This window comes from Manacus candei, unplaced genomic scaffold, assembly GCF_025592945.1.
Source record: "Manacus candei isolate 608988 ecotype Guabito, Panama unplaced genomic scaffold, ASM2559294v1 h1tg000037l, whole genome shotgun sequence".
NCBI classification, from domain to species: domain Eukaryota; kingdom Metazoa; phylum Chordata; class Aves; order Passeriformes; family Pipridae; genus Manacus; species Manacus candei.
The window spans coordinates 3047017-3068615 of record NW_026138085.1 but is presented as its reverse complement, the minus strand read 5'-3'; the positions used below and the strand labels follow the sequence as shown (position 1 = coordinate 3068615).

Genomic DNA, 21599 nt, shown 5'->3' with positions numbered 1-21599 from the left:
CAGCGCACGCCTGTTCACCCCAAGAGCGGGTTGGGATGGTGGGATCTGCTCAGGCTTCCTTGGTAGGGACACTGCACATCCCAGTGGGCTGTGGGGACAAGCCAGACCCACAGGAGTTGTCAGAACCATCCAGCATCTCCTGCACAGCTGGGCCATCAGTGAGTGCTCCCTGGGCTAAGCTGACACCAGCTTGGTTGCGGGTTGTGGCAGCCCCACAGCAGCCGAACAGGACCCACAGAGGTCTGCCAGCGGTCCCCAGGCATGGCCAGCCAAGAAGGATGCTCCCTACTGCACACCTGGCTTGGCTCAGGTTGTCTGAATGTCTCCAAGGCCTGGGGCTGCTGGGACAACTCAGTTGGGAATATTAATCTAAATAAACCTTCCAAGTTCTGCTCCCCACAGCTGGCCAGGCGACCTTCCCTGTGTCACACACATCATGGGAGCTTTCCGGGCCAGTTTCCAGCCTTGGTTAAAGTTCTTCTGAAAAGTTGCAGTTTGCAAATTCAGGCTAAGGATCCCTCATCTCTTTGCAGATTCTCCACTGGGAACGAGTGTTGGCTTCTTCCCCCCAAAAGTGCCCATGCCGAGGTGTGAGACAGGGGAGCAGTGTCCCACCAGGTCTCTGGGATGCTGTGCTTGTCATTGTCTCTGTACCAAAGCCTGAAAAGGGCTTTTCTTGGGGAAAAGGAACCATGGGAGATACTTTATCCGTGAAGGCTTGACATCCACATCACCTCTGAGGCTTCTAGAATTCCTGACCTAACATCACACTGAGATCTCCCTGTGCCTGAGCCGGGGCAGAAGGATGTTTATCCAACAGCATCCTTTGAAAGGACCCTGTAGGTGGGAGCTGACACCCATTCCTGCATCCCACCAACCCAGGTGTCCCAGGCAAGGCAGAGCTGTGGCTCCAGCTGGCCAAGTGCCTTGGCTGGCTGCCCTGCTGTGGTGCTACAGGAGGCTGGGGATGTCACTGCAGCTGTCACGGGGTGGTTTCTGCTCAGAAAATGCCCAAGGTCCTCCTGCCCGGGGGACCAGAGTGCACCAGAGCTGGAATCCTGCCTGTGCTGTGTCCGTGGAGAAGCTGTCTTGGTCTGGAGTCAACTCCCACTCCTGCAGCCCACAGAGGGAATGACTGCTTGGGATGTGCTGGCCGTGCTTGCACGAAGGAGGACACCCCTTCCACTCCCACCTGCTTCAGCCCCAGCAGAGAACTCCTATGTCCAGCACCCCATGGCCGTGAGTAGCAAGGGCCATTTGGCCTGGTTGAGCCACAGTATCCCTCTTTTCAACCACGATCAATGCCTGATTGTTGCCAATGAGCACGCAGGTGCTCCCCGGTCCGCGCCGCTCTCCCAGCCAGCGCCCGGCGCTGCACAGCCCACGCCAAGCCACGGCAGCTCCCGCCTGATCAGGGACTGGCTGCTGTGCCAAGGCCGGTTTCAGCACTGCGTCAAGATGTTTTAAGGCCAGAGCAGTCAGGATTTGTGAGAAATAGGTCGGCCTGTGACAGCAGAAGGAGGCTACTCGGTGCAAGACGCGGCGTTGCCGGGCGGGGAGGCAGCGGCTGGCACGGCGCGAGCCTTCAGCCCTCGGCTGACGGTGGGTGGACGACAGCGGCTGAGCAGGGGCTTAGCAGAGCTGACAGGTACCACCAGGCTGAGCGGGGGGTTTGCAGCCTGCAGCCTGCCTCGCCCCCAGCCGGGCTTTGGAGCCGACAGCCCTGGAGAAGCATCAGTCAGGGGAGTGGTGTCTCCCCCCCACAAAGTGCTGCAGGCGGATGTGGGGCTCGTGGAGCACCCAGATGGTATTATGGGTAGTGAGATCACAGGACCAGGATGCCCTATGCTTGTCCCTTCAGCCAGTCCTGCAGTCCCCCTTGTAGCTCTGAGCCAGGGCTGGAGGATGAGATGCCCATGGGGCAGGAAGGATGCCCTGCCCTCTCCTGCCTTGCCTCTGAGAACCTTAGGCTGGATTATCCTGCAGCTGGGCTGGCTGGACACTCTACCTTAAGCCTGCCCCATCACACAGCCTCTCTCCCTGAGCCCAAGGGAGACTGGGGCAGGCCTACCAGGGGTGAAGGAGCTGTTTCTCTGTGTTGTAGGCAAACCCATGAGCCAACAAGTGCTTAGAGCAGGTTATACTAAATGCAGGAAGGGTGCAGGATGAGACCTCCCAAATCATTAAGTTCCTTGATGGTCCATCTGGTCCCACCTGCTTTCTGGCTTTGCCTGTTGTCTTTCTCTTAATTGAAGGGAAATCATGACCAGAGTGTTCCACAAGCCCACCTCCTGCCATGAAGGTTCCTTGTGGACAAAAAGACACAGCAGGACTATCTTCCCCTCTCATCCCTGCACGTGCCACATTACAGCATCATTTTGCCCTGGGAGAGCCCTGGGTGATCCTGGGTTTCTGCATCTCCTCACCTGCCCTTGCCACTGAGGTGTCTTGGGGGGTTTGGTGGTGGGCAGGTGCCCACCTGCCTTCTGTCCTTGCAGGCTGGGACAGCAGCAGTGAGAGCCACCAAGCCCACCCCCAGGAGCCGAGGGCCGACGCCTCCATCAGCACATCCCACTTGACCTTTACAGTCATTAATTTCTGCATTTTACCTGACGTGCTGGCCCTGTGCTTTTTAAAGCTCCATCTGCTGTGGGCAGTGATACCTCCAGCAGTGGCACGGCCATGACCCTCTCCACCTCCAGCAGAATTAGTTTTCCAGCTCTGGGAGCGGAGCAGGCAGGAGACTGATGCCTGTGAAGGCCTCACAGGTCCTTGCACCTCCCTCTGGAAGAGCTGGACCGTGCTGGACAGTGAGCAGGAGTGCTCAGCACAGCTCAGCACCTCTCAGCTGCGCCCTGTCACCCTCTGGAAGCTCCCACTCATGTGGGAGCAACCCTCTGCCTTGCCATCACGGGCACACATCTCCCACTGCCAGGCAACCAGGGCACCAGCCCCGTGGGAGATGCTCCTCCAGCAAGACTCTGCCTCCCTGAGCAAGAGACACCCTTCTTGCCACCACACAGGGGCTTTGCTCCAGGTTTTCCCCGTGCTTTTAACTGGGGCAGGCGGGGTGAAACACAGATCTGGCCTGTGTGCTCCCCACTCCCTGCAGCGAGGGACGGGGAGCAGGCACTGGCCTTGCCCTGAGCTCCAGCTCCTGCCGCTGTGAGGGCCGGGAGGGCTCCCACCGGCAGCACGGTTCGCTGCCCTGCCGTGAGTCCTGACATTTCTCCACCGAGACAGTCGCAGGGGGAGGTAGGAATTGGCTTTGCTGCAAGTACGTGCGTGTGAAGGGGGCTCCCGGCCCCCCCGGCTCCAGCCCGATAGCGCCTGAGCTGCCTGGTGCCCCTGTCACCTCTCCTGGAGCAGAGCTTGGCTGTGGTCCCTTCCAGGAGAAGCAGGACCATGGCAGGGGACGATGCTGCAGGGGCAGTGGTGCCTCTGGGGGCTTGGGGGACACCGAGCTGGGGGAAGGGGTCAGGGCAGGGCTAGACATGAGGGGATGGGGAGTGCAGGGGGAAAGGGAGAACACTTGTCCTTAGGGTGGAAGAATGAGACAAAAGGGCAGGAGAAGAGGCAGGAGATGAGAGTGGGAAAGGACAGAGCAGGAATGGGAGTCCTTGGAGAAAACACAATCTGTTGGGTGGGGGGAGCAGCTGAGGTCTCTTGGTGCCCCCACATCCTACCAGTCCCGCCATGAGATGGGCCATTAGGCACCCACATTTAAGCCTCAAGTGGCAAAGATGGGCAGCAAGACAGAGTTTGGCCCTCCAGGGTGAGCAGTGCTGAGGTCTGTGGGATGCCCAGGGGCATCCCAGCGATGGGTGCTGACCTACTCTCACCCTGGGGAGGCTCTGCACCCCGAGCCACCTCTCCAGCACAGCACAGAGCTGCCGCCTCCGTCCTCCCACCTCCATTTTCTTACGTCTCCAGACAAAGTGACCGTTTATCCGCTTGGATTTCAAGCTGTGTGCACAGCCCCGCGCTCACCCCTTCGGCTGGACACGGGGAGGAAGAGGAATGCGACCAGGCAGGTTTGTGCAAACACAGGCACTGCGTGGTCCCCCTCGGTCTTTAGTCTGGTAAGCAAAATCAGCATCTAATCCAGATCAAACAGGACTTTAGCTCCTGTCAAAGGACTGATCCCCTATTCTGCCCAGGCTGTGGTATTTAAAGGGACATGGCCAGGTTAAGTACAGCTGGAAACAAAGGGGTTTGTGAAAAATCATCACAATAAAAACAACAACAACAAAAGCTGGGAAAGATTAGTGGGAAGAGAGACTATAATGAAATATAACTGCCAAAGAAAACTGTGGTTAATGGAGACATCTCCCTGGAGCATTTGAAACCTCAGGTACTGGAGGAGGAAAGGAATAAGTGAAACCACTCAGAAACCAGCAGCAAAACAAACCAGGCTGTTCCCAGATCAGGGCAAGGTCTGCCTTTCCTCTTCTCTCTTCTCTCTCCTCTTTCCTTTCTCCTCTCTCTCCTCTCTCCTCCCTTCTCTCTCCTCTCCCAAATATCCCCATGAAGGAACTGGATGCAATAATGGACAATTTGTTTATTTGACTGCCAGCCTGCAATGGGAGCACTCCCAGGCTGCTCTGGGTGCTGGGGAGTGGTGCTGGGGGGCACATCCCCCCAGAGCACCAGGATGCCTCCTCAGACTGGCACAGCCCTGTGCCGCAGCCCCAGATAGGATTTAGCCACCCGACTTCTCCTGACCTTAATAACTGGTGCTGACTTAACTGGGAGTCTGGTGGCTAAATCCTGCGTGAGTCTGGAAGTGTAGGAGTCAGTGTCACAAGTAATTTATTCCACGCATCTCTCAGCCTCCTAAACTTGGGGAAGCCAGCTCTTAACACACACCCCAGTGCTGCCACAGCCCTGGTTGAGCAGATCTGCAGCAGCCTCTCTTTACAACCAGTTTTCTCCTCTTCCCTTTTCCCTCTCAATGGGTTGCCCAGGGTGGAGAGCAAAGCCCTGCTCCGGCCCCTCTCCCAGCCCAGGAATAGGCACGTTATAGACCTGGGCAAAGCCTCTGCTGCCCACAGCACCATGGAGCATCCTTCTAGCCATGGACAAGTCCCACGTCTGAAGCAGGACAAGATGCCCCCAAAACCATGACTGGAAGAGGTACAACTCCTGTGAGAAAGGTCTGGCTCACATGTGGGTGATTGCACATGGATGCTGCATCCCAGGGACCTCAGTCCTGCCTTGTGGATGCCAACAGTCCAGTGCAGCTCTTCTGCCTCATCCCAAATTGCTGCTCAGGTGTGTTGAGTTTGGAAAACCAGGGGAAACTCTCCAGCTGAGCTCTGTGGTGCTGGAGCTGAGTGAGTGCAGGGTGGTAATTTCTATGGAAAGAGGGCCAAGGGTGAAGAGGGCCAGGTGGTCCTGCTCCACGGGATACACAGAAGCCTTTCCTGGGGTTTCTGGCCCTTTTCTGAGCCAAAGTGCTGGAGGCAGGTGGGGACCTCCCGAGACACAGCCCCCTCAGGGGCAGGGGTGTCCAGCCCTGGCACCCTCTCACTGCCTGGAGATGCAGCCACCCTGTCCTCAGAGCCGTTGGATTTCTCACATCCACATCCCTGACTCTGCTCTCCAACGTGACCAAACCCAGTGGCCTGGATCTCTCCCAGGCATGACCACATGTGGGCTACTCCCTCTCCTTCAGCATCTGCTCAGACAGGCACTGCCAGCAACCTCTGCTGTGCCATGGGGATGCCAAGGGCTGCGGGCTGTGGCACAGGCAGGAAAGCTCTGTGGGCAAGCAAAAGGGTACAGGCAGCAACTGGCAGAAGCTTCCCAGTGGGCTGGTGGTGGAGAGCTGGGGCTGCAGGGAGGGTTTGTCAGCCAGGCTGGTCTCATCCCTGCTGCCTGCAGCGCAGGATGGACCTCTGTGGCTGGAGAGTTCAAACTGGGTTACAGCCACTGCCACAGTCTGAACATCACATTTGTATTCTAGTCACATTTTTGGGGCATCTCTTCCCTTCTTGGCCGTGGCAGAGCTCCAAGAGGGCAGGGAAAAGAGGGAAATGGACCTAAGTTGCCATGTCTCTGCTGCTCCAGCTGTCCCCAAGGAGTGTGCTGGGTGTCCTGAGTCATGTCTGGGCTGAGCAGAGCTGAGCTGACACCCAGCACAACCTGGGTTGGTGCATTTGCTGCCCGGGAGCCTTTTTGTTCCTCCCACAATCAGGTCACAGCCTGTCCCATCTCGGTGAGGCAGCTGCTGTGGGTGCAGGCAGGGTGGATGTGCCTTTGCTGCCCAGCACAGAAGGGTGTCAGCCCAGGAGGCTGCAGACCTGCCCTGGGGCTTGCCCTCTGCAGCCCTCCTGGAGGGCAGGCACAGGGCTAGCACATCTGGCAGAGCCAGCAAGCCCTGCCTGCACCCAGGTGCTCCTGGGATGGGCACATGGGACAGTTTGGGAATATAGCTTAGAAAACATGGCTGTACTGGGACATGAGCACTCTTGAGTTTGTCAACCTTGTCCTCTTCCTCCTTCAGGGTGCTATGGATGTGTTTGGTCTTGGTGAGCCATTGCTTGCTTCACCAGGTAGCCCCTGCCTCCCTCTCCACCTGCCTCTGGAGCTCTGGTGGGAAGTGAATCCCTTCTGATGGTGGAAGGTCCTGGAGGAAGCTGTTCTGCCTGCAACCTCCATGTATGATGGGCCATCATCACCTGCATCTGCCCCTGGCGGGATCCAGGACGATGCTCCGGTGGCGAGGTGTGAAGCAGGTGAGTTCACACCAGAGTTTGAACTGTCCTGCAGGTGCAGCTTTCAAACCTGGCAGAGGGAGATTAGGGCAAAAAAAGTAAGAAAGAACAGAAAATACAAACATCCCACCTCCATCTTGCAAAGCCCTTGAGCCACAGCACCAGGACTGGGAGCATCTCACCCCTACGGACCCTGCCTGAGTCCCTTCCCTGGGCATCACCTGCTGGGTTGCCCTCTGCTCCTTGGGAGATCCCTGTTTTCCAGAAGTTGAGCGTATTCTGTGGCACTGCCAGTGTGCAAACTACTCTGCAAACCACCATTTCCAGAGGCTGGTAATTCCCCCGAGTGTGTGTGCAGCTCCTTGGGAAACGGAGCAGGGCCCAGCACAGCCACCTCATTCTTGATTCCAGGCAAGGCAATGGGAAAGCTTCGTGGTCCTGCTTGGTGGGCAAAACTGTCTTCTCAGAAATGAGTTTTTGCTTAAGTTAAGGAGAGAAAAATGTAGTCTGACTCAGCCACAAAGCATGGAAAATTTCAAGCAGGCAGCTGATCTGTGGCAAAAAGTACCCTTGGACTGGGGGAATGAGTGGGGTTGTATTGTTTGGGCTGTTAAATCAAAAACCCAGGGGAAAGAAATCACTTTGGGTCGACCCAAAATGAACTGTTCTAGATATTCTTTCTGAAACAAAAAAATTAAAAAGTGTTGCTTCAACAGCAGGAGGCCCTTGGTTTTACCCACTGCTGATATAAATGACTTTTCTAGATGGCAAGTGAAAAGTTGCAAAGTTCCTCTAATACCACAGAAGTAAAAAATAAACACTTTGATTATCCCAAGATAGCAGATGTTCCTTGTCCTTTCAGATGGAGCCCAAATTTGCAAATCAGAGAATCATGGAATCACAGAGTATCCTGAGCTGGAAGGGACCCACAAGGATCATCGAGTCCAACTCCTGGTCCTGCACAGGACACCCCAACAATCCCACCCTGTGCCTGAGAGTGTTGTCTAATCACATTTTGAGATCTGCCAGGCTTGGGACCACAACCACTTCCCTGGGGAGACTGTTCAGTGCCTGACTACCCTCTGAGGGAAGAACCTTTTCCTCACATCTAAACTAAACCTCCCTCGACACAGCTTCATGCTGTTCCCTTGGGTCCCACTGCTGGTCACCAGAGAGAAATAATTAGAGTCTCTCTGAAAATAGAGATTTTGGTGGATAAACTATTAGTGTGAACAATTCCAGCCTGGCTGGGAAGTTGTGGATGGATCCATGACGGGGTCTGCCCTTCCTACACCATCCCCCAGAGGCTGCTGAGCGCTGAGCAACCTTTACTGTGTGTGCTGCTACCACCCTGCTGGGCTGTGCTGGGGGGATGGCTGGCAGTGCAGCCATGGTCCTCTGGCCAGGATATGGGCTCAACCTGCTTGTGCCAGGTAATTGTCCCTGCTGGCTTTGCCCGTGGATCCAGCTCTGGAGCTGAGAAGTGGAGGCAGGGTGGGTGGGATGTGCAGCACTGGCCGTGGCTCTGGTCGAGGTGGGGAAGGATGCAGGACCCTCACTGGGAAAATGTCAGGGTATTCAGTTCTTGATTTTCCTGCTTGTCCCAGCTGGAATGGGCCTCTCCACCGTGACACAGGCCCCAGCAGAGACACCCCATGCCTTTGCATGCCCAGTGCTCCTGCTCCTTGCCAAGGCAACCTCAGAGAAAACAGAACACTGAGCATGTCACCCCTTCAGGAGGCCACAAACACCCCTTCTCCTTCTGAAGCAGGCTTTTTAGCCCAAAATCTGTGCCAATTTTGAGAGGGTGTGGTTCTGGGCTCCCATGGAGCTCTCACCCAGGCAGGATCTGGCCCTTGGGGGGGGGGGAAATCCTGCCCTCCATCTCCTCATACTCCCTGCTCAGCTTCACAGGTAGCAGGTGAGGTTTGGCCAGGGAGACCCAATAGCCCTTTTATATGTCTCCTCTTGCCCTTCCTTAGGCAGGACGGGAGCACCAGAGCCCCTCGTGGCTGGGACAACCTCTCACCCCATCCCCTGCTCCGGGGAGCTCCCACAGCTGCCCTGCTTTGTGCTCTGCTCCCTCGGCCCCGGTTATGCAAGCGGCTTTGGAAGCCAGACAAAATTACAGCGGCAAGAAATCGTTGCACGGCTCTGGTGGGAAAAAGATATTATCCTGCGTTGCCAGCGAGACTGGCCGTCGGCAGGTAGGGCCCGGAGGAGCGCTGCGTGGCAGGATGATCGCTGATAAGACGCCGGGTCCTGCTCCGGTGGCCTCGGGAGAGGGAAGGCGCTGTGCTGCGAAGCTATGGAAACGGCCAGGCTGGGTGCGGGAGCGGTAATTGGGCCACTCGCATCACCGCAGGTACGCCCGGCTCTTTGTGTGCGCCACGCCGGGAAAAGAGCGGGGCTGCGGGAAAACGGCCATGGAAAAGTTGCTCCGCTGGAAGCGGCAGCTGTCCCCCCCCACACCCCCCGGCCGTGCCCACCCCCCCTTCCCCGGCCCCCCGCTCTGCCTTTGAGTCACCTCGGCGGCGTGACGGCTGCATCCGCCCCGCGCGAAGGTCACGCTTAAAAGCATTGGACATGGCTGGGCGCGGAGGTGGGAGAGGCGCTGCACAAGTCGCATCGCGTTTGAAGGAGTTGCGGCCAGGGCAAAACCTCCCCAGCGCGCCCTCCGAGGAAGGGGGCTCCCACCGCCTTTCATTATTTGCCAAGAAACGTAAGCCCAGAGGTCCGTGAAATTGTCAGGATGTGTGAAATCAGGCACCGCCGGGCCAGCTCTCCTGCACGACCATTTTAAATATTTAACGCGTTGATTATACAACGTGTTTGGTAGGGAAGCGCTGGTGTGGGCCCGGACCCGGCGTTCGGGGGAGGGGGTGTGTGTGAGTCGGGGGGGGGGGGGGGGTGGATTTGGGATTTGGCCACCCTGCCCTGGGCTCCTGGCAGCCGCAGCGCCGGCGGGAGGGGGCGGCGGGGAGGCTGTGCGGGAGGCACTCAGGCGGCGAGTGGCTCCTGCTCGGGAGCCTCCGAGTGACAAACGCGCTCGGGAGCGGGAATTCATTCCTGTAAATATGTTTGCATTATTTATTTTAAGCATTTTTATAAATCATAATAGGAGAGACATCTGCTGTTAAAACTGCAAACTGCATTCATGCCTAGGGCAAGGCGGGAAGAGGCTTTTTCCCCGGGAAAGCTTGGCAAACTTTGGGGAGCACCGCGGATCTGGGAGGGGGGGAGAACGGGGCGGAGGGAAATGTGCGGGGGCATTTTCCTGGTGGGAATTAAACATGCCGACTCCTTCTCGGGGGCTTTATTTAGGTCCTTCCTGCCGCCTCCACCCCCTCTGGCTTTTGACACCTCTTTATTTGAAGCTTTATCATGAGGATGGCATTTCCCTCTCGCTTTCCCGATGGCTGAGGCTAAAGCACCCCACTCCTCTGCGGAGATACACCAGCGCATGTGGATATCAGTGGGTCTCATCTCCCTCGGGCGCAGCTGAGAGATCCAGAGGGGGATCTGGTACCTCTCAGTGATGGCACAGCACAAAAAAAAAAATCCCTCTCCCTGAGCCCAGTGGCATCTGCAGGTTCCCCGGAGCCGAGAGCTTCTGGAGACGGCCGTGGCTGGTTCTGGGTGAGGGGAGGAAGCTCCGGGTGACTCTGACTCACCGCTGCACAAGATTAATTGCCGGGCGTTGCAGGAGGTTTATCACTGCCACCCGCGGCTGCCGGCTCGCCCTGCCCGGGGAGCCGGGGCGAGGAGGGGCCGCTGGGACCCCTCTCCTCCCGGAGCGCCTTGGGTGCCGCTGTGGAGCCGGCGAGGGGGAGGCGATGCTGGGTTATCTCCCCTCCGCACGCCCCGGAGCCAGCCCCATCCATCAGCCCCAGGGTGCAGGGAGTCCTGGATCTGCTCCCTGGACGGGTCACGCCGTCCTCTGCCTCAGTTCCCTGCCCCTCGGGGCAGGCTGTGTTTGAGTTGGGCTGCCACGCTCAGCCCCTGTTTTTGAGCTGTTCTACCTTGCAGAGAGGCCCCGCTGTGGGAAACGAGTGGCAAATCCACTCTCCAGGGCTTATCCAGACTCCCCTTCCATCCTGATGTCCTCGGCCATTCTGTCCCACAGCACTCTGACAAGCTCAGCAACTGTGATGAACAAAATCTTTTGCATAATCAATAATTAATGTCTGGGGTTTCCAAGCAGTTAATTAATCTCCTGGTGAATCGTGAAAAAAGTATTTAGGATAATTGTAGGTGTTTTCAAGCCAGGTGAGCAGAGGTTCAGAGTCAACCCAGGCTCTTGTGTCAACCCACATCCATCCCTGGAGAGCTTCTTGCTCCAAGTGATGCTGTTCATTGCCAGGGAGTGGACAATATTGATCATAAATATTTGCCTAATGAGATCATATCTGCTTTCCAGCATATGCAGTGAGTGACCTCAAAAGGCCTGGTGTCCTTTGGGTGAGCTCCCAACGAGCTTAATTGTCTCTCTGAGTCTTGCAGCTCTGGAGGTGACCTGTACTGGGGTGTGTGGTGGGGTCAGGTCAGTCCCAGCCATGCTGGGAATACTGGAGGCAGGGAACAGACCTTTGCTGGGGCACATCAGAGCATCCCACCCCAGTGCTCCCACCCAAAAGCTGGGAAATGCAGCACATAAACAACTCAGGCTCCAGCTTCAGGCCAAGATTTGAGAGTATTTCTCTGGTCACTGGTTTCGAATTCAGGGAATATCACAGGCTTCATCCACCCCAACCCCAACAAATTCTGACTTGGGAAACCTCTGCTAGGCTCACTACAATCTTCAGCAGCAGTTGGGCTTGGATACACCAGCCTCAGGCGAAGGCTTTGACCCAATTTCAAGCAACTTGGAGGGTTGAAAAGTCCTCGGAGCAGCTGTTTCTCTCTGTGCCTTTCGGGGACCCTGTGTGGCTCTGCCCTGCTGTATCCCTGTGAGGTCTGGTAGATCAATCCCAAGGCAGATCCGCAGCCATGGCTCCTCCCTGGTGACCAGGACAGGGCTTTGCAGTCCCTGACCAGGTCCCTGACAAACGTGCCTGTGTGCTGGGCGTTGCTCAGGTCCAGGCTTGCTGCAGTCCATGTACGTGTGAGCAGGCTGTGAGTCCACCCTCCCCAGCTCTGGCTCCTCAGCTCGTCCCAGAATAGCCAAGTCACTGACTCGTGGCTCATTTTGAACGATTGCCAAGCAGCTGCAGCTGTCCTTGACTTTATCTCTGCTCCAGTGTGGCTTTGCCCAGCTCCACAAGTTCACACTAGGAGACTCCACTCCCCCTTCCCAGAATAGAAGACACCCAGGGCCCAGCGTCAGCAAGTTTGACAGCTGTGGGAAGTGTCATCCTTTGAGCAATCAGTAATTAGTCTGGTTGAAAGGCCAGAGTCCTTGTGGCTAATGAGTAGCTTGAGATGAGACCTACAACCTCCTGACCCTCTCTAAGTCTTGCTGGTGGCTTCCAAAGGCTTCCTGGATTGCTCTCACCTTTATGCTGGCTCAAAAATGGCCTTCAGTCGTGGAAGCTGGTTCTCTCCAGCAGATCCAAAGCTCATGGTCAGCTCTTGCTTGGTCAGATCTGGTTATCCCCTGTCCCTCCTCACACTGCCTGCTCTCCACACTTCCCTCAACCACATTTCCATCACACCTTCTATGTCCCCAGTCACTCGTGGTCTCCAGCCTGCCTGCCCACAGCTGCCACGTCTAGAACTGCTGCCTCTGTGACCAGGGCTGGCCTCAGCCAGTGCTGGTTGAAACACTGTAGGGACACTGTTGTAGGCAGAGGGAAGATGGTTGATGGTTGTTGATTATGGTGATACCCAGATCTGCTTCTGATGGATGGAGCTAAATCCTGTATCTCCAGCCCCTCTTAATCCTGTCTTCAACCAGGAAAAAAACCATAACTCACCTTTTGGAGAGCTCACCTTGACTATGTGAGCACTGGTTTTTGGGTTTGTCTCATGCTGTGAGGGACTGTGAAATCAGCACAGAACAGATGATTCACCCAGGGGAAGAGGTTGATCAGGCAGCACTTGCCTTTCTGTGCAGGTGTTTTGTGCATTCAGCCACTGGTTCCTCAGGAGCAGAATGGAAAATGAAGGCATGCTGGGATTAAGGGATTTACCTGAGACCTCTCAAGACTCCTTTCCCCTTGTTTTACCTACTAAATATCTCTGCTTCGCTAGAGAAAGTTGAACTCTGGCAGACAGTGGCTTTTTTTCCTTCAGAGGTGTTCCAGGATGGGAATATTCACAGTCCTGTGTTATCCAGTGTCAGCAGAGGGATGGGAACACCTCAGACTGAGGTAAGTCAGCTGATTTATCATTCCTGATTCTTAGAGCAGTCCAGAGTATGATGGGATGGGATCCTTTCAGCTGCCTTGGCTTTTAGTGGGATTGGAATGAAGAGGGTCACAAGAGTTTGAAATAGTTATCTTTTTTTTTTTCCTTTTAATCCTTTTTTTCTCCTTTCTTTTTTTCTTTTCTCTTCTTTCTGAAGGTAGTTCTTCACCTTTTCAGGGTGGCAAGAATAGCAGCAGTGAGAGATTTATCCTTGAGGAGGGGAGGATGCAGGGGGATCCAACAGCAGCCATGCAGTACCTATGAGGAGGTTATTGAGAAGACAGCCAGACTCTTCAGAGCAGTGTATGGTGAGAGGAAGAGATACAACAGGTATTAGGTAAGTAAAGAGAAGTTCAGACTGATGATAAAGACACACTCTTTTCCATGAAGGCAGCCAAGCACGAGCAGCTTGCCCAGAGAAGCTGTGCCATCTCCATCCTCTGAGGTTTTCAAGCCCCTACTGGACAATGAGATCTTACAGTGGACCTTGCTTGGAGCAGAAGGTTGAACAAGAGGCCTGCTGGGTCCCCTCTGACCTGAAGTGTTCTGCCACACTATGATGAGGTCAACATGGGTGGGCTCAGAGGAATGGCAACACTGCAGGACTGCTCCACCTTCTCACAAGATGAACTCCAACAAGCAGCTGTTCGGGTTCCTGAAGGTTGGAAGTAGGTGGCTGGGCCAGGCTAAGGCCATGGATCACCAGAACTGGCTTCACAGAATCATATAATAGAATCCTAGAATAATTTAGGTTGGAAGGGACCTATAGACCATCTTGTTCCACTACCCACCCATGTGCAGGGACATCTTCCATTAGCCCAGGTTGCTCCAAGCTCCATCCAACCTGGCCTTGGACACTTCCAGGGATGGGGCAACCCCAGCTTCTCTGTGCCAGCCTGTGCCAGGGCCTCCCCACCCTCCCTTCCTCTGTTGTGATTTTTGGAGTTACCTTTTAGTCAGGCTTTTTCACAGCAATGCCAGTGCAGTCACGGGTGCAGTGAACATGCAGCAGCACAAGGAGGAGGTCAGGGAGAGAGAAGCTGGACCAACAGCTGCTGCAGGAACTGGTATACCAGGACACTGGCCTGAAAAGCAAGGGGTCCTAAAAGGATTGTGTGTTCTTTGGAATTCCTTGCTGGATCACTGAAATCTGGTCCGGGATAGCAGGGGTCAAATTAAATCACAGCCCTTATAGAAACAGCAAGACATGGAGAGAAAGGACTCCTAACTCCTCTGGGAAGGAGAAGAGTCATAGGGACTCTTCCACCTTTGCACAAATATCACAGAATCATAGAATCACAGAGTCACAGAATGGCCTGGGTTGGAAGGGACCTTAAAGATCATCTCATTCCAAACCCCCACCGTGGGAGGAACACCTTCCACTGGACCAGGCTGCTCTGAGCTCCTCCTCTTCTGCACTAAGACATGGGGTATGATAGAGCCCACACCCTATCCATGGCATCTCCTGGGCATGTGTCCCATCTCAGGATGCTCCCAGGTGTCAGAATGAAGCAGAAGGAGAACTACAAGGTCTGGCAGCTGCCCGACTGTGCCTGAGCCGGAGGGACCCAGTGGGATGCAGAGAGATGCTCTCAGTGCCATCCCTGCTGTGCTGCAGGCCAGTCTGGAGCACTGGGGCCTTGGGGGACCACAGGGAGGCTGCAGTGCTTGAGTCAGTGCCTCTGAGCTCAGACTCTCCTAAAAAACCTGGGGACCACAGTGGCTGGGAAGGCTGGGGGTGTGATGTGATGCTCAGCACAGCCGCGGTTCCTCCCTCCGTGTTTGCTGTGACCTCCTTGCAAGGCAGCTTTTGGCACTGAGTTTCACATCCTCTCCAGATCTGCTGGCTATGGCAAAACAAAATTGGCTCTGCACAAGCTCCCAGGCTGCACACACGCACTTCACTGCTGAGGAGATGGAGAGGGCTAAAATTCCTGGTTGCTCACAGGGCAGGTACCTGTCAGCAGGGCAAACCTCACCTGGGGGGTGCTCAGGGTTCCTTCAGCTCGCTCAGCACCCTGATTCCAGCTCAGCTTCCCCCTTCCAGCTCAGCTCCCCTCCGGGATGTGCTCTGCTTTGAGTGGGGAGTGCTGGTTCTTTAGCAACTCGACGTCCAGAAAAACCTGCAGTCACGCAACTATATATAGCCCGAGAGAGGCCGTGAATGCGGTGACGCAGTCTGGAAGTGCTTCCTGGCTCTTCTCCAGCAGCTGGGAGCAAGGCACATGGCTTTGGCTTTTTTAGGGGCAGTGGTGTGCAGGGGAGGTGGGGGCTTGGCAGCATGGTGGGCTCAAGGGGGGAATTCATCTTCTCGTGGCCCCGAGTGCAGGCTGGTGGGGTGAGCCAGCAGATGTGGTGTTGGGGCTTGGGTTTCAGTGGGACAGAGACCTGATCCAGGAATCACTCAGCTGAAAATTCCTGGTAGATGGGTCTTGGAGCCAAGTCCTGATATGGAGACTCCTGATACTTCACACTGTATGGCTGGGGACCCCCTTTAGCCCCAAAACAAGGGTGAGGGCTCTCAGTGCTGGCACTCCTGGGAGGTCACAGGACTGGCTCTAGTCTCACCCCCTGGTTTCTTCCAGTCTGAGGACTGTAGAGTTCCCTGGGCTGCAAGAACTCATCAGAAGGGATGCACAGACCATCACCACCATTTGTGGCTCCATCAGGGCCAAACCAGGAGGAGCAGAGCACAGCAAGGAGCCAGGTAACCTCAGACCCCCTATACATTGCTCAGAGGGCAGATAATAAACTGGTGGAGACCTTGGACTGGACACTACGCTCAGCCAGGGAGGCAAAGCTGGCTCAGACTAGTTGCTGGTTGCTGGGATGGAGTCACTGGGGACTGACACCTTGCTGGGTGCCACACTCATCCTGAAATGCAGGGGTGGTCAGGCTTGGCCACCTCTGCCTCTCTGGCAGCTGCTGGGAACACCCCCAGACAGGACCATGGCACTGTGTGTGCCCTTCCTCTTTTCCCCATGAGAGCTCTCCAAAGAGGGAACCAGGCACAGGAAGGAGCATCTCCAAACTGGCCTCCAAACCAGTCCTTGTCACCTCCTTGCTCCAGAGACTGGACTCCACACTGGAGGGCATCTCTGTGCCAGCAGCTCCTGCATTGACCTCCTTCCTCACTCAGCCAGATGCTGCTGCCCCCTGAGCCCAGGGAGCTCCCAGGGCTGGGCATGGCATGAGGGATGGGGTGGTCTGCTGGCTGGTGGGAGCTGCAGGGCTTTGTCTGTAGCCCTGCTCATGACCCAGAGCCATGCTTGGTGCCTGGCTGTCTAGTGGGAACCTCAGACGTCCTTTCCAAGCCAAATGGTAGGTTACTTTGACAGGATTCCACCTGCCCAAATTCTGTCTGCTCCTTCAAGCCTTTTGGGGTGTGCCTGGGGGTGGTCACCCTGGTCAGGCCCTCAGTGTGCACTCCAAAGAGGGAAATCTGGCCCTGACCACTGCTGCAACCTGTCCTCAAGGAGGGAGTTCTGCAGAGACACGATTCCTGTGCCAAGGGAAAGGCAGGATGTTGTCAGAGCAGGCCCTCACATCCAGGCTGTGCTGGGAGCTGCAGTCATCACCCCTCCCTGTCTGGGTGTGCAACCTGGTCTGCAGGTTGCTTTTCCATGGAGAGTCTTTGCCATGATAAAAACTTGATTGTTAACACTGTGTCCTAGTTAGAACATCTGGGACCAGTTCATCATTGTATGGGTGTAACCCAAAACTGTGTATTCTATAGCCTTCCATGCCATTTCCCAGAAACTGTTATCAATGAACCATTTACACTATCTGCACATAGAGCCTGACTCCTCAGGCTATAAACTGGGTGTTAAGAGGCCTGTGAGATAGGAGGATGCTCTTGTCCTCATACCCTTTGTGGAGCTCCCTGCCCTGAGGGAAGTACTGGGCATTCCTGCCTGAACTGGAGGATATATAATCTTGGAGTCTTGGAACATTTTTAACCACCTATGGGATCCAGAGGAAGACTGCAGATCACTGCTCTCAACCAGACTGAGACCACCACTCTTGACTGGACTGCAATCACCACCCTTGACCAGACTGCACCAGCACTCTCACCAACAGGTTTTCCCCTCTCCCTTTACTTTGGACTCAGGGGGCCCAAAGAACACCACTCTGTTCATGCCCCAGGGTGCTGGGTTATACATTTGAGTTTTGTAGGTTAAAACCAATTGTTTGTCTGTATAATTGTATTATTTTATTAAATTGTTATTCTGACTTATAATCTCTCTTTTGAGTTGAGTTCATTTCCCCTGCTGGTTTACCTTTAAACCAGCACACACTGGGACCTACTGATGGGAAGCAGAATCAGCTTCTGATCTGCTCCACTGTAACTCTGAATTATTCTTGTGTCCAAAGATCCTGAACAAGGCTGGAGAGGGAAGTAGGAAACCTAGCCCACTGTCCTGGGTGGCTCATGGTGTGGACAACCCTAGAAAGTGAGGCACAGGGCTGGGTTTAACACACCCTGCAGAGCTTGCCACATCCCACGCCCTGACTGCAGGAGCAGTGCCTGTCCTCCTCACTGATGTTGGGATGTTTATGGTCAACATTATGAGAAAAAGCATGGGAGAGGTGGGTGACCTGCCTTGGCTCTGGCGGCAGAACTACACGCCCTGTCCTGCACTCTGCCCCTCCCTGCTCTGTTCCAGCAACTCTGGATTCGGGTCTACCCTTGCCTTGCCCATTCTGAGGTACAGAGGCAGCCTCCTGTACATGGCAATATTAATCTGTAGGTTTTCCAGAGCTGAGAGTACCACAGCGTGAGCGCTCGGAAGCAGACGGCGCTGCTGCACGGCAATCCGTGCCCAAATGCTCCATATCATATCGTACAGCATATGTCTAGAGACAGGCCAACAAATTTAGACCTGGAAACGTGTAGGACTGCCAGGCAGGACTTTGAGGCTGGAAGAGCTTCAAAGAAAATGGAATTCATGTGCTTTGACAGCAGCGCGGTGGTTCTTCAGGTGTTAAGTTTAGTGGGACAGACCCTCCCCTTGAAACGTTACTTAGTCCTAGAAGTGCCTGAAGGTCAAACCTGGCTCAGTCACTTGCACCACTTCAGTATTTATTGATTTGGCTCAAAAACAGAGCTTGCTTGGCTTAGCACAATACACAATATCATGGAATCATGGAATATTCTGAGCTGGAGGGGACCCATAAGGACTGTAGAGTTCAGCTCCTGGCCCTGCACAGCACAGCCCCAAGAATCACACCGTGATTCTCAAATATCTCCATCTCCTTTTTCATATAGCTCTTTTTGTCTCTTCCTACTCTCTCTGCAGCTTCGTTTTCCCAGTCATTGCCCAGAAACTGCCCTGCAACTCCGGAAAATGCTGTTGCCATCAGATCTTGCTGTGGTCAATGGCACGTGGCCTGTAGCATAAAGGGAATCTCCCATGGAGACTGGTTCCCTGGAGAGGCAGTGCTCTGCCCCTCCTGGTTCCCAGCACAGGTCCTCAGGCAGCAATGCCACCACTCTCTGCTGCCACACACCCTTTGTCCCCATGGTGGTAACCCTCGAGTGCAGCCCAGCCCATGAGCAGCTTGGGGGTGTTGTTTGGTGGCCTGAATGGCTTGTACTGGCCTCAGAAGTGACCTGAATTGTACCCCAGGGGTACCACAGGGCTGGCTGCTGTCCCTCCTGGTCATGCAGGTGCTGTCACAGGGCTCCTGCAGCTCCCAGGGCTGTGCCACCAGCAGAGCAGTGCCTGGGCGTGCTCCAGCCTGGCAGTCATGTCCGTCTGCGGGAAGGTCAGTTGAAGTGGGATCAGGGAACCTCATCCCAGCTTCCCTCTGCACCTCCCATCCCTTTGCTCTGTGGGATCTCCTCCCATGTCCCACCCTAAGCCCCTCTGGCAGCACCACCTCCCTGGACTCCCATCCCTCACTTCCACCACAGCAGGGAGCCTTGGGGCTCGCTCTCCCTTGCCTTCCTTCTCTTCCAGGAGCCAGGTGAAACCCAGTAGTTTTTAGGATCTGTGTTGGCAGAGAAGAGCGAGCAGATGGTGCCCCAAAATCCCCACGCCCCTGAGAGCGAGCTAGTGATCATTTCTGAAGCTCTCGAGATCTATTTTTTTCCCAGACCCTGCTGAGCCTGGCGAGGACTGTAACTGCAGCTTGGACTGGCTGGAGAGGGCAATACCCGGATGGGCTCCTCGCCTTTCAGGCTGTAATTGGGCCCTGGCGATACAAAGCACAAAGCTCTTTCCTTCCTGTTTGCCGGGCTCCCTCCGTGAAACCTTCCCCTGCCTGTGCTGGAAAATATGTAAATACCAGGGCACGGGAGAATTGCTCCCTCGTGCCTGCACCACGTCTGAAATACCCATTAAAAATATATGTTCCAAAAAGAGCACCTCTGCACCGAGCACAGACTCTCCTGGCAGTGGGGGGCTGTTTGAAGGGAGCAGGAGGGAGCGGATCAAAGGCAGAAGGGACGGCGCGGCTGTCCCAGCTAAATTAGCAGCAGGGATGGGGGTTTTGGAGGCTCCACAGGATCAATAGGACTATCTGGAAATGCCTGGCAGTCACGCAGGAGGGTTGGAATTCAGCAGCGGGGTCTGCAGTGCTGTGCTGCGGCTCGGCGGGCTGTGCCAAGCCTGGGGAGGGATGCACGGAGCCAGGGAAGGGGGATGAGAGGAGGGAGGAAAGGGGCTGCCGGGGCACAGGCTCACACAGCAATAAGCAGGTCTAATGAAGAGCCTTGAGGACATCCACCTCCCCCAGCACCAGTGGGATGGGGCTCTGGCGGTGTCACCTCCCTGCCCGTGTCTGTGAGGTCCTGCCCCTGCTCGGGGTATGGTGTGACTGGTGAGGACAGCAGGGAGCTCACATGCATCCTCCTGGCCTCTGCCTCACAGCCATGGGGCTGGGGAGATAATTACACACAAATTCGTTGCAAAATCTCCCCTTCAGCAAGGCAGGGGCCAACAAATTGTCTCAAAGACCCCATGTGATGTGGAAGCACAAAGTGGCTTTTCTGGGAAACCTGACAGGGCTCAGAGGATCTGAGAGATGAGGGCTGGTGATGCCTCTAGTCCTGGTCTCCTCCAGAAACACCCCTGGGGATGGGGATGGGGGAGCCACTGGGCAGATCTCCTCCAGAAACACCCCTGGGGATGTGCCTGGGGCTGGGGGAGCCACTGGGCAGAGTCTCTGCTCTCCAGGCTGGGCACTGGGATCTCTCACAGCTCCAGCCGGTGAGAAAGGGCAACCCACAGAGACATTTTCTTCTTCTTCAAAGGAATTCAGTGTTTGGCTGGAGTGTTCAAAGGAGATTTAAAAAGAGAAGATAAAAAAGAAAGTTAAAAGCTGCCCAGTGAGGAGCGGAAATGGGAACGTGGGGAGAGATCAGGGGCAGCGCCGGCAGCAAAGCAATGTCAGGGCACCGAGAGAGGATGAGGAGAGCCTTCATCCCACAGCTGCCCAGCCAGGGCACCGATCCCCATCCTCCAGCATCTGCATCTGTCGTGGCCATCTGCAAGCTGAGGCTTGGCATGTCCAGAGCCCTGGAGAGCCCTGAGGCTGCGGGAGGAGTGGGGCTGGAGGCCGGGGGTGGTGGGTGAGCCTGGTGGGAGAGGGGAGCTGTGCTCAGGGGACTGGGACCAGCAGCGTGGGAAGGGTGGGATGCAGCGGGGATGCAGAGCAAGACACCGGGAGGGAAAATGTTAATCAACCGCAGTGCCTCCCTGAAAGGAGCCAAATGTAAATGAGATAATTAAGCTATTATTTAAAGCCGGGAGACGGTGGGGACAGGCCCGGGGTGGCCGGACTGCATTTTAATCAGCTGCCTGGCTGGGGCTGGTGAGCTCCTGCTGGTGGTGCCCCTGCCTCTGCATCCCGGCCTCTGCATCCTTGCCTGGGCTGCCAGGCTCCTGGGGTACTGAGCAGCCCCTCTGTGAGCTGCTGCCACCCTGTGCCCCCTCTGCCCAGCCACTGCCATCCCATGTCCCAGGGTATCCAACCAGGCCAGGGGGCAAGGGGTCCAGGTGTGGAGGTACCTACACCTGTGTTACCACATTTCTGTGGGTTTTTTTTCAGGCTGCAGGAGTACCTCAGGTGCCTCAGTTTACCTGAGTTTACCAAATAGCTCTCACTATTTTGGATGCTAAAAAGTACTAAATGAGAGTAAGCAGTGGTGGTCCATGCAAGGAACACAAATGCTCCAGCAGTGTTGGCTGGACTGACCTCAAAAGGCTTTGGGAGCCTTTTTTTCACCCTCTAGTGTGGAGTTACTGTGTGACCTGAAGAAATTTAAATAATTGCCCCGTGGCTTGGTTTCCCCACCTCTGGAAGCAGCACTGAGGTTTGGAGGAGCTCTCGGCACAGTGGGAAGCTCCAAGGTCACTGGTGAGCTGCCACGAGCCAGCAAATGTGGCAGGACAGGATTTTCTTCCTGCATTTCTTTGTTTTGGTCAGGAATGGAAAAGAAACAATGACATCCAAATGTATCCACGACAAGGAGTGTGAAGTCCTTTTGTTCCATGTCAGTGGGACCATCCTGGCTGGTGGTGGGAG

The 21599-nt window shown here is 55.4% G+C and overlaps 1 long non-coding RNA gene across 4 annotated transcripts; it reads left to right on the top strand.

Annotated features, from left to right (window-relative positions):
- Nucleotides 1-8809: 8809 nt before the first annotated feature.
- On the top strand, nucleotides 8810-17307 carry LOC127473749 (uncharacterized). Of its 4 annotated transcripts, none has more exons than XR_007905580.1 (3): nucleotides 8810-9084; nucleotides 12954-13030; nucleotides 13225-17307. It is a non-coding gene; the product is annotated as an uncharacterized LOC127473749 (long non-coding RNA). The 4 variants fall into 4 exon arrangements; XR_007905579.1 differs by lacking the exon at nucleotides 8810-9084 and adding an exon at nucleotides 9128-9453 and having other exon boundaries at nucleotides 12912-13030; XR_007905581.1 differs by lacking the exon at nucleotides 8810-9084 and adding an exon at nucleotides 9132-9453 and having other exon boundaries at nucleotides 13229-17307.
- The last annotated feature ends 4292 nt before the right edge of the window (nucleotides 17308-21599 follow it).